Source organism: Pongo abelii, chromosome 2 (assembly GCF_028885655.2).
Source record: "Pongo abelii isolate AG06213 chromosome 2, NHGRI_mPonAbe1-v2.0_pri, whole genome shotgun sequence".
In the NCBI taxonomy this organism is placed as follows: Eukaryota; Metazoa; Chordata; class Mammalia; order Primates; family Hominidae; genus Pongo; species Pongo abelii.
The window spans coordinates 101,081,320-101,093,653 of record NC_085928.1 but is presented as its reverse complement, the minus strand read 5'-3'; positions in this window follow the sequence as shown (position 1 = coordinate 101,093,653).

Below are 12,334 nucleotides of genomic sequence, written 5' to 3'. Positions count from 1 at the left end.
TTAGAGGAGCCAGGACAGTGTGAGTCCCCACGTAAGAGTCCCCCACAGCCACTCCCCAGGGATCTCCAGGATCACTAAAAGGGACCTGAGGGGGGTCGGGGTCCTGAGGGGTGCCGTACCACCCAGTATTGTTCCTGGGCGATGGCTTTGATCACCAAGGCAGTGCTGATGGATTGTACTGGCTGCTTAGAGTGGAATGTGGAGCAGAGAGTTCTGAATTGCCCTTCAGCCTGAAATGCCAGGACTGGTCTAGCCATACTGGGCAGGGGCACCTTGCATAAGAGACTGGCAGTGTCAGGAAGTCATGTCCCACCTCTTCATGTCCCCTGTACTTTGGGGACCCAGAGGTGGCTGCACTTGGGCCGGGCATGAGGAATCCCAGATTGCCTGTTTGACACACACACTCACACTCACAGACGATGCTCACACACCCTCTCACATGTTTGTTGTTGTTAAGAGATAAGGTCTCACACTATGTTGCCCAGGCTAGTCTTGAACTCCTGGGCTCAAGTGATCCTCTTGCCTTGGCCTCCCGAAGTGCTGGGATTACAGGCATGAGCCACTGCACCCGGCCCATAATACGTTGTTAATGGGGTAAAAGCAAGGTAGAGAACAGCAGATAGAGGGTGATCTTATTTCTGTCAAAAATAAATAAAAGCACACATGTGCCTTTGTGCACTTGTGCGCATGCTTGTAGGTGTGTGTAAGTTTACATGGGCATGCAGAGTCTGCAGGGACAGGTTCACAAACCGTGGGATGCTTAGAGAGTGGGAATTAGGGACTTTCAGTTTTTTATCTACCCTTTTCTCTTTTGTTGGAATTTATTGGCAATGAACATGGTTGACCTTTTTTTTTTTTTTTGAGACAAAGTCACTCTGTTATCCAGGCTGGAGTGCAGTGGCACGATCTCGGTTCACTGCAACCTCAGCTTCCTGGGTTCAAGCAATTCTCCTGTCTTAGCTTCCCGAGTAGCTGGGATTACAGGTGCCTGCCACCACATCCAGCTAAGTTTTGTATTTTTAGTAGAGACAGGGTTTCTCCATGTTGGCCAAGCTGGTCTCGAACTCATGACTGCAGGTGATCTGCCCATCTTGGCCCCCCAAAGTGCTGCGATTACAGGCGTGAGCCACTACACCCGGCCGATCAGAAAAAAAGCAAAATAGGCCGGGCGCAGTGGCTCACACCTGTAATCTCAGCACTTTGGGAGGCCAAGGCAGGTGGATCACTTGAGGTCAGGAGTTCCAGACCAGCCTGACCAACATGGTGAAACCCTGTCTCCACTAAAAATACAAAAATTAGCTGGGCATGTTGGCGGGAGCCTATAATCCCAGCTACTCGGGAGGCTGAGGCAGGAGAATCACTTGAACCTGGGAGGTGGAGGTTCCAGTAAGCCAAAATCACTCCATGGTGCTCCAGCCTGGGAGACAAAGCTAGACTCCATATCAAAAAAAAAAAAAAGAAAAAAAGAAAACAAAACAAAAAAAAGAAAGAAAGAAAAGAAAAAGAAAAAAAGCAAAATAAAATTCTATCTTGAAAAAATAGCTAGTGAAGTTAGGGGCAGGTTGCATTTTCGTGAACACACATTTTCTCTTGGTTTCCTATGATTATGTAAAGCTGCTCCCATGTTTCATAAGCCAGGCTGCTGCCCTGGATGTTTTTGGGTTGGGAACAAACCCCCAGGCAGTGGGAGCTTGATGGTGCCTCTCCTGTCCTTGCTTTCTAGCCACATAAAACTTAGGGCAACGCCATCCTGATGTGCTCCTGCATGTTCACCGAGCGGGCACTGATGAGGCATGAATGGGCCCTGGGCAGCTGCATTCCTGAGTGACAGCACTGGACATTGCTTTGGCAGGGCTGGGCCCACATGTGTGCTCCTGGGGCATGCCTGGGCCAGCCTCTGGGAGCCCCAAGTCAGCACAAGGCTTGCAATGGAGCCAACATCCAGCTCTGGGTCCTCAGGACACTGTTTTTGACTCATATCCAAGGCTGGCCGCCTGCAGGGGCCTGGGAGGAGTCCTCGTGGAGAGAGTGTCCAGCTCGTGCCCGCCTGTGCCGAGTAGACAGCCTTGCTCCTGAGTACCCAAAAGAGGCATGTAGATTGACTGAGTTTTAATACATTTATCTCTCCTCCCAATGCCTGAAATTTCCTTCGGGAGGCATTTTTGGGGAAATGCCTCTTTCGATAATGTAGCTCCCATTTGAGAACACAAATGGTTCAACTTATTCACAGAATGTCTGATTTCTCTTGTACTCAATTTATTTTTGTTTTTTAAAAACACTCAATTTCTTCTTCTTCTTCTTCTTCCTCCTCCTCCTCCTCTTCCTCTTCCCCTTCTCCCTCTCCCCTCTCCCCTCTCCCCTCTCCCTTCTCCCCTCTCCCCTCTCCCCTCTTCCTCCTCCTTCTTCTTCTTTTTTTGAGACAGAGTCTAGCTCCGTCCTCCAGGCTAGAGTGCAGTGGCGCAATCTCAGCTCACTGTAACCTCCGCCTCCCGGGTTCAAGTGATTTTTGTGCTTCAGTCTCCTGAGTAGCTGGGCCTACAGGCGTGTGCCACTGGGCCCAGCTAATTTTTTTTTTTTTTTTTTTTTTGAGACAGAGTCTCGCTCTGTCGCCTAGGCTGGAGTGCAGTGGCACGATCTCAGCTCACTGCAACCTCAGCCTCCCGGGTTCAAGCAATTCTCCTGCCTCAGCCTCCTGAGTACCTGGGATTACAGGCACACACCACCATGCCCAGCTAATTTTTGTATTTTTAGTAGAGACAGGGTTTCACTATGTTAGCCAGGCTGGTCTGGAACTCCTGACCTCGTGATCTGCCCGCCTGGGCCTCCCAAAGCACTGAGATTACCGGCACACACCACTGTGGCCAGCCAATTTCTGTATTTTTAGTAAAGATGGGGTTTTGCCCTGTTGGCGAGGCTGATCTTGAACTCCTGACCTCAGGTGATCCACCAGCCTTGGCCTCCCAAAGTGCTGGGATTACAGGTGTGAGCCACTGTGCCCGGCCTAAAAACACTCAATTTCTGATTATCGAAGTAAAACATAGTCATTGGAAAAACCTTGAAAGTACAGAATTTTTTTTTTCCAGACTGGGTCTTGCTTTCGCCTAGGCTGGAGTACAGTGGCACAATCTCGGCTCACTGCAACCTCTGTCTCCTGGGCTCAAAGGGATTCTCCCACCTCAGCCTCCTGAGTAGCTGAGACTATATGCATGCACCATCATGCCTGACTAATTTTTTAGTATTTTTGGTAGAGATGGGGTTTTGCCATGTTGCCCAGGCTGGTTTCGAACTCCTGGGCTCAAGCAATCCACCCGCCTCAATTTCCCAAAGTGCTGGGATTATGGGCTTGAGCCACCATACTTGGCCCAGAAAATTTCAAAGTAAACAAAAATCATGGACTATTCCACTCAAAGGGGACTCCTATTAAAGTTGCTTGCTCATTTGACAAATATTGATTTATGATATATAATTGTTATGAAGAAAATAGGCCGGGCACAGTGACTCACACACACCTGTCATCTTAGCACTTTGGGAGGCTAAGGCAGGAAGATCGCTTGAGTCCAGGAGCATGAGACCAGCCTGCACAACATGGTGATACCCTGTCTCTACAAATCAAAAATTAAAAAATTAGGCTGAGCACGGTGGCTCATGTCTGTAATCCCAGCACTTTGGGAGGCCGAGGCGGGCGGATCACCTGAGGTCAGGAGTTCCAGACCAGCCTGGCTAACATGGTGAAACCTCATCTCTACTAAAAATACAAAAATTAGCTGGGTATGGTGGCACATGCCTGTAATCCCAGCTACGCAGGAGGCTGAGGCAGGAGAATTGCTTGAACCCAAGAGGCAGATGTTGCAGTGAGCCTAGATCGTGCCCCTGCACTCCAGCCTGGGCAACAGGACGAGACTCCATTAAAAAAAAAAAAAAATTAAAAATTAGCGGGGCATGGTGGCATGTACCTGTAGTCCCAGCTACTCGGGAGGCTGAGGTGGGAGGCTTGCTTGAGCCCAGGAGTTCGAGGCTGCAGTGAGCCATGATTGAGCCAGTGCATTCTAGCCTTGGTGACAGAGCCAGATCTTGTCTCAAAAATAAATAAATAAATACAACAGGGTCAGGGTCAGGGGTCAGGGGCTGGAGAGGGGCTGCAAAGTAGGGGGTGGATATACACTTCGGGTTGTCAGACAAGGCTGAAGACAGTCATTGCTCAGTATGTTTGCTATTGTGAATTCCTTGTTTTAAAAAATACATTGTTGGCTAGATGCAGTGGCTCATGCCTATAATCCCAGCACTTTGGGAGGCTGAGGTGGACGGATCACCTGAGGTCAGGAGTTTGAGACCAGCCTGGCCAACATGGTGAAACCCCACCTCTACTAAAAAATACAAAAATTAGTTGGGTGTGGTGGGGGGCGCCTGTAATCCCAGCTACTCAGGAAGTTGTGTGTGTGCCTGTAATCCCAGCTACTCGGGAGGGTGAGGCAGGAGAATTGCTTGAACCTGGGGGGCAGAAGTTGCAGTGAGCCGAGCCGAGATCGTACCACTTCGCTCCAGCCTGGGCGAAAGAGCGAAACTCCGTCTCAAAAAAAAAAAAAAAAAAAAAAAATCCATTGTCAGGATCATGTAAAAGCATTTTCCCCCATACTTTCTCATTAGCGTTTCAAAATGCTTCAAAGAAATCATTTTTACTAGCTGTGCATTGTCCCATCATAGGGCCATGTCCTCATCTATTAACCATCCCTTAGGGCTGAGAGCTCAGACCCCTTCCGGCTGTTAATCTTTGGGTATTGCCCTGCAGTTAACATTTTCGTGCCTAAATCTTGTCCTCCTGGTGAGTTATTTCCTGAACCAGAGTCCTCAGCAGGTGTTGAGTGGAGGGTGGCAGCTTTGCCAGAGATCTGGATACATATTTGGCTGAGGGCTGGCCAGAAAGTCTGGTTCTGCCACACATCACCTTTGCTTCCAGTTGGCAAGGTCGCATTGTGGGATTGACGGAGTGAGAGGAGAGAGGGAGCCTGAAACTTGCATGGGCTTCAGTGGAGCCCTTTCTCCAGTACTGTTTCCTCACATCTGTAAGACAGGCTTATTCTTGCTACATGCAGAGGTTGAATTCTCCCCTTGTGCCAGGCCCTGTGTGCCAAGTCAGAGCCCCTTGGGGCCATTCTCTGTCTGGGAAAAGCAGATCCAACTAGGTTTAATAGGGCTGGAAGACTTCCGATAGTTTCCAGGTCATAGACCCATAAACGTTTCTGGGCAATTACGTGTAGGGGGTGGGAGTGTATTGGACCCCTCTGGCCAGTAGCAAAGGGAAGTGCAATGAGAGGAGAGAATTCTGAGATGAGTTTTGCACATCACTTTCACCAGGATGTCTGCAAACTCCAGGGTCCTGGGACTGGGCAAGAGCCCCGTGAGAGGGAGACAAAGGGGAGGAAAGGGAGACTGGAGACAGGAGAAAAACGCACCAGCTCCTCGACTCTGCTGGGAGCCAGCCCGCCCAAGTACACATGACCTTCCCCTCTTTTTCCTTTTTTTTTTTGAGACAGGGTCTCACTCTGTTGTCTAGGCTGGAGTGCAGTGGCACGATCTCAGCTTACTGCAACCTCCACCTCCCGGGTTCAAGCGATCCTCCTACCTCAGCCTCCCGAGTAGCTGGGATCACAGGTGTGTGCCATCATGGCTTACTAATTATTTTGTAGAGATGAGGTTTTGCTGTGTTGCCCAGGCTGGTCCCAAACTCCTGGGCTCAAGCAATCCACCCACCTTGGACTCCCAAAGTGCTGGGATTATAGGTATGAGCCACTGTACCTAGCCTCTTTTTTTTTTTAATCACATTTTTTATCTCATTTTGAGATAAAATGAACACACCCTGAAATCTACCCTCCCTTAAAAGTGTATAATTCAATGATTTTTGGTGTTGAGGGATAGAGAAAAAAATTAAAATTTTTTTTTTAATTCTCATATAGTCACTACAACACAGAACGCTTCTGTGGTCCCTGGTCACCAAAATGTGTGAGGATTTCTCCCCACCAAGCAATCCTGCAGTGGACACCAGCTGTGTGTCCTCTAATTCAACTCAATTCTGACACTATCTGGAGATAATGTCAGATCCCACAGACTGAGGGCTTAGGTCCGTAAGACTGTCCCCTACTTCAGATGCCAATCACAGGTCTTGGCCTCCGCAACTTCTGAGGAACTTACTATAAATTGAGGTTCCCAAGATCCCTTCCCCGGTTCAATTAACTTGCTAGAGTGGCTCACAGAACTCAGGGAAATATTTTACTTATATTGACCCGTTTATTATAAAGGATATTACAAAGGAATCAGAGAAATAGCCAGATGAAGAGACAGATAGGGTGAGGTATGCGGGGAGAGGGAGCTGAAAGTTCCAGACCTCTAATCCTCTAATTACTTGGTCTTTCTGGTGACTGCCCCATCCCGAGCCTATCTAGAGGCCTCACCCCAAGTCACTGTGTTAGCATAAACGCAGGTGTGATCAAAGAGTGGCTTATGAGTAACAAAAGACATGCCTTCTGCTAAGGAAATTCCAAGGGTTTTTAGCTCTGTGACAGGAACTAGGGACAAATACTAAATATATTTCATCAAGATATGGAAGCAGGCTGGGTTTAGTGGCTCATGTCTGTAATCCCAGCACTTTGGGAGGCAGAGGCAGGCAGATCACTTGAGGCCAGGAGTTCAAGACCAGCCTGGCCAACATGGCAAAAACCCATCTCTACTAAAAATATAAAAATTAGTTGAGTGTGGTGGTGCGTGCCTGTAATCCCAGCTACTCGGGAGGCTGAGGCATGAGAATCACTTAAGCCTGGGAGGCAGAGGTTGCAGTGAGCAGAGATTGTGCCACTGCACTCCAGCCTGGGTGACAGAGCAAGACTTTCTCTCAAAAAAAGGAAAAAAAAAAAGATATGAAAGCAACGTAAGCATCCATCAAAGGATGAAAGGATAAAGAAAATTTGGGCTGGGCACGGTGGCTCATGCCTGTAATCCCAGCACTTTGGAGGCCGAGGTGGGCGGATCATAGGTCAGGAGTTCGAGACTAGCCTGGCCAACATAGTGAAACCCTGTCTCTACTAAAAACACAAAAAGTAGCCAGGCGTGGTGGCACACGCCTGTAGTCCCAGCTACTCAGGAGGCTGAGGTGGGAGAATTGCTTGAACCCAGGAGGCAGAGGTTGCAGTGAGCCAAGACCATACCATTGCACTCCAGCCTGGGTGACAGAGTGAGACTCCATCTCAAAAAAAAAAACAAAAAAAAAATATATGCAAATGGAGTACTATTCAGCCGTAAAAAAGAATGAGAGCCTGTTATTTGCAGCAACATGGATGGAACTGGAAGTCATTATGTTAAGTAAAATAAGCCAGGCACAGAAAGACAAATACCGCATGTTCTCACTCATATGGGAGAGCTAAAAAGTGGATCTCATGCAGATAGAGAGTAGAATGGTAATTACCAGAAGCTGGGAAGGGTAGTGGGGATGTGGGAGATAAAGAGGGATTGGTTAATGCGTACAAAAATACAGCTAGAATAAGGCCTAGTGTTCAGTAACACAATAGGGCAAATACAGTTAGCAATAATTTATTGTATATTTCAAAATAATTAGAAGACTGGATTTTTTTTTTTATTTTTTTGAGACAGGGTCTTACTCTGTCACCTAGGCTGGAGCCCAGTGGCATGATCATAGCTCACCGTAGCCTTGACCTCCAGGGCTCAAGCGATCCTCCCACTTCAGCCTCCTGAGTAGCTGGGACCGCAGGTGTGTACCACCACATCCAGCTAATTTTAATATTTTTTGTAGAGACAGGGTTTGGCCATGTTGCCCAGGCTGGTCTCAAACTCCTGAGCTCAAGCAATCTGCCTGCTTCAGCCTCCCAAAGTGCTGGGATTATAGGCGTGAGCCACTGCGCCTGGCTAGAAGAGTGGATTTGGAATGTTCCTATCACCAAGAAATGATAGATGTTTAAGGTGATGAATATCCCAATTACCCTGATTTGATCATCGTATGCACATTGTATATGTGTATCAAAATATCACGTGTATCCAAAGAATATATACAACTATTATGCAGCTATCAAATTAAAAAAAAATTAGCCAAGTGTCTACTCCAGGGGCTGAGGTGGGAGAATTGCTTGAGCCCAGTAGTTCGAGGCTGCAATGAGCTATGATTGTGCCACTGCACTCTAGCTTGGGTGACATATAAAGATTCTGTCTCTTAAAAAATAATAATTAGGCTGGGCGTGGTGGCTCACGCCTCTAATCCCAGCATTTTGGGAGGCTGAGGCAGGCGGATTTCCTGAGCTCAGGAGTTTGAGACCAGCCTGGGCAATATAGTGAAACCCTGTCTCTACTAAAAATACAAAAAAAATTAGCCGGATGTGGCGGCGCGTGCTCCTGTAGTCCCAGCTACTTGGGAGGCTGAGGCAGGAGAATCACTTGAACCCAGGAGGCAGAGGTTGCAGTGAGCTGAGATCATGCCACTGCACTCCAGACTGGGCGACAGAGCAAGACTCTGTCTCCAAAAATATATATATATAAAATAAAAATAAAAAATCTTTAAAAATTAAACAAATCTAAAAAGACCAAATATATTTTGTATTATACCATAGGTATATTCACAGATTGTGCAGCTTATGCACTTCTAAGCACTACTTAATTTTAGAACTTTTTTTTTTTTTGAGACAGGGTCTCTCTGTTGCCCAGGCTGGAGTACAGTGGCTCACTGTAGCCTTGACCTCCTAGGCTTAAACCATCCTCCCACCTTAGCCTCCAGAGTTGCTGACACCAAAGGTGTGAGCCACCATGCCCAGCCAATTTTTTTTATTATTTGTAGAGACAGAGTGTCCCTATGTTGTCCAGACTTGACTTGAACTCCTGGACTCAAGTGATTCTTCGGCCTCAGCCTCTCAAAATGCTTGGATTACAGATGTAAGCCACCACACCTGGCCTAGTTTTAGAACATATTTACCACCCAGAAAAAGAGACCTGTACTCATTGGTAGTTCCCTATTTTTCCCTCTTCCTCTTTCCAGGCAACCGGGAATCTACTTGTGGTCTCTATGGATCTGCCTATTCTGGATATTTCATATAAATGGCACCATTGCAATTTGTGATCTTTGTGTCTGACTTCTTTCACTCAGTATGACGTTTTCAAGGTTCATCCGCCTTGTCGCTTGTATTAGTACTTTATTCCTTTTGTTGATAAATAATCTTCCATCCTGTGGATATGCCACAATATTCCTACCCATTCATCAGTTCACGGACATTTGGTTTTTTTCTACTTCTTTGCTATTATGAATAATGCTGCTTTGAATGGTGATGTAAACATTTTTTTGTGGACCTGTATTTTCAATTATCTTGGGTATATGCACAGGAATGGAATTGCTGGGTCATACGGCAATTCTACAAATGGTAATCTAACCATTTGAAGAACTGCCAAACTATTTTCCAAAGTGGCTCCACCGTTTTACAATTTCACTAGTGATGAATGAGGGTTCCAGTTTCTCCATGGCTTTATCTACAGTTGTTATTGTATTTATTTATTTTTTTTTGAGATGGAGCCTTGCTCTGTAACCCAGGCTGGAGTGCAGTGGCGCAATCTTGGCTCACTGCAACCTCCGCCTCCTGGGTTCAAGCGATTCTCCTGCCTCAGCCTCCTGAGAGTAGCTGGGACTATAGGCACCCACCACCATGCCCAGCTAATTTTTTTGTATTTTTAGTGGAGACGGGGTTTCACCATATTGGCCAGACTGGTCTCAAGCTCCTGACCTTGTGATCTGCCTGCCTCAGCCTTCCAAAGTTCTGGAATTATAGGCATGAGCACCACACCTGGCCTGTTGTTGTATCTTTTTTACCTGAAGCATCCTAGTGGGTGCAAAGTGTTATCTCATCATGGTTTTGTCACTTATTGCTTTTTTAAAAATATTATACAAGTAACACATATTCCGTGTAGAAAATTTGGAAATTTAACAAAAATACTGTGATGGTCAGTTTTATGTGTCAATTTGGCTAGACTAGTACCCAGTTATTCAATCACACACTAACCTAGGTGTTTCTTTTATTTATTTATTTAGAGGCGGAGTCTCGCTCAATCACCAAGGCCAGAGTGCAGTGGCGCAATCTTGGCTCACTGCAACCTCCGCCTTCTGAGTTCAAGCAATTCTCCTGCCTCAGCCTCCCAGTAGCTGGGATTACAGGCGCCCATCACCACGCCCGGCTAATTTTTTTGAATTTTTAGTAGAGACGGGGTTTCACCATGTTGGCCAGGCTGATCTCAAACTCCTGACCTCGTGATCCACCCAGCTTGGCCTCCCAAAGTGTGTGGATGACAGGCGTAAGCCATTGCGCCTGGCCCAATATTTTATTTTATTCATTTTTTTTTTGGAGTTGGGGTCTCACTGTGTCACCCAGGCTGGAGTGTAGGGGCACAATCTCGGCTCACTGCACAAACTCTGCCTCCTGTCTCAGCCTTTCGAGTAGCTGGGACACAGGCGTGTGCCACCATACCTGGCTAATTTTTGTATTTTTAGTATAGACAGGTTTTTGTCATGTTGGCCAGGCTGATCTTGAACTCCTGACCTCAGGTGATCCGCCTGTCTGCATCAATATTTTAAATAAAGATGTTAATGCTCCACAGGTTGTGCATCTTTCCCCACGTGAGTCCACATTCTTTTCTACCCTAGGATTACTACTGGCACAGAGGAAGGTGAACCACTGTCCCCCTTTGGTTGGATGTTTGCAATACTTCTGCTTTTATACTGCAACAAACAATACTTGTGCTTTCCCTCCATCTAGCACTGTGCCTCCAGGAGAGAGGGTTTTTTTTTCTGGTCACCCCTGCAGACATGACCCTGCTTGTCCTTGGCCAATCCCAGGGCCAGACTGGATCGTTGGCCCTCTGACTCACCCTAGAAGGCCTGGGGCTGGAGAGGCCTGGAACTCCTCAGAGGTAAGTGCCAGTGTGAGGCCAGCCAAGCCCTGCCAGGCCTGCTTTCCTTGTGCATAAAGAAAACATGCCGAGTCATTGTAACTTGCACTGTTTGAGTAGTGCGGTCAGGCTCTGTGTGGCACTGCCGTAGGCCTGGGTACCTCCTAGTGTGAGGAGCAGGAGCTGCTTTCCAGCAATGCCCTACAGCCCCTGTCAACTCCTGCCCAGGGGCGCTGGACAGGCTGGGCTGGGCAGGGGTGGTGCCGCTGACAGACAGGACACTCTTAGGGGCTCCTCCTGCACAGTCTGCGGGACGCAGTAGGGAGAGATCTTCATCCTTGTCCCCTTTTCTGGTACCTCTTGGGTTTCCCTGAGCAAGGCTGGGGTGGTGGAAGGAGCTATTTTGTTCCAGTGGGTATTAAATATTAAAGCTTTTGTTTTGTGTTGTGGGGAGGTTAAGTGGATTTTCTCCTCTGCTGGTTGTTGAATAGCTGACAGTGAAACTGGCTTCTTAGAGTAGGACTAAAAAGTTCCAGAGAGTGGCTCACAGAGGGGTTGCTTAACCACTGTGAGCCACAGCTCCTCCTGGAAAACCTGAAACCATCAGGAGCACTTCCCTCGTAAGGTCGCCTGAGAAAGTGAGTGAGGAGATATGTCATTTCCCAAACCAGGATTCCTTGGCCCCTAGACACATGACCTTTACTCTCTCTCTTCCCATCCCTGCCTCCAGAATTAGCAAGGGCACCCAGTCAGCCATCCTGTTCTAGTGACTTGGACAAGGCATCAGAAAAGCATTTGTTAGGCCAGGCGCGGTCACTCACGCCTGTAATTCCAGCACTTTGGGAGGCCGAGGTGTGCGGATCACAAGGTCAGGAGTTCGAGACCAGTCTGGCCAATATGGTGAAACCCTGTCTCTACTAAAAATACAAAAATTAGCTGGGCATGGTAGTGGGTGCCTGAGGCAGGAGAATCGCTTGAACCCGGGAGGTGGAGGTTACAGTGAGCCAAGATGGCGCCACTGCACTCCAGCCTGGGCAACAGAGCAAGACTCCATCTCCAAAAAAAAAAAAAGCATTTGTTCCATGCTACTGTGCAAAACAGAAAAGTGCTGCTGCTGGCCATCTGGTCAGGGCAGGGAAGTGGTTTTGCCATCACTGATCCTCTGATTTCACTCATCACTTCATTTACCAAGGTCTATGCATTGGGCACAGGTGCTGGATGCCCCAGCAGCATGTGTTTATGCCGCACTGTCCTGTGATTTGTACAAACAATTGCCTGCTGAGGTTGTTGATCAGGGAAGGTGCCAAGGAGGGGGTGACAGCCAGTTTTGAAATAACAGAATTTTCTGCAACAAAACTGTGTCTGTGTCTAGCTGGCATGGGTGAAGAGGGGATTGAGGAAATATATTCAT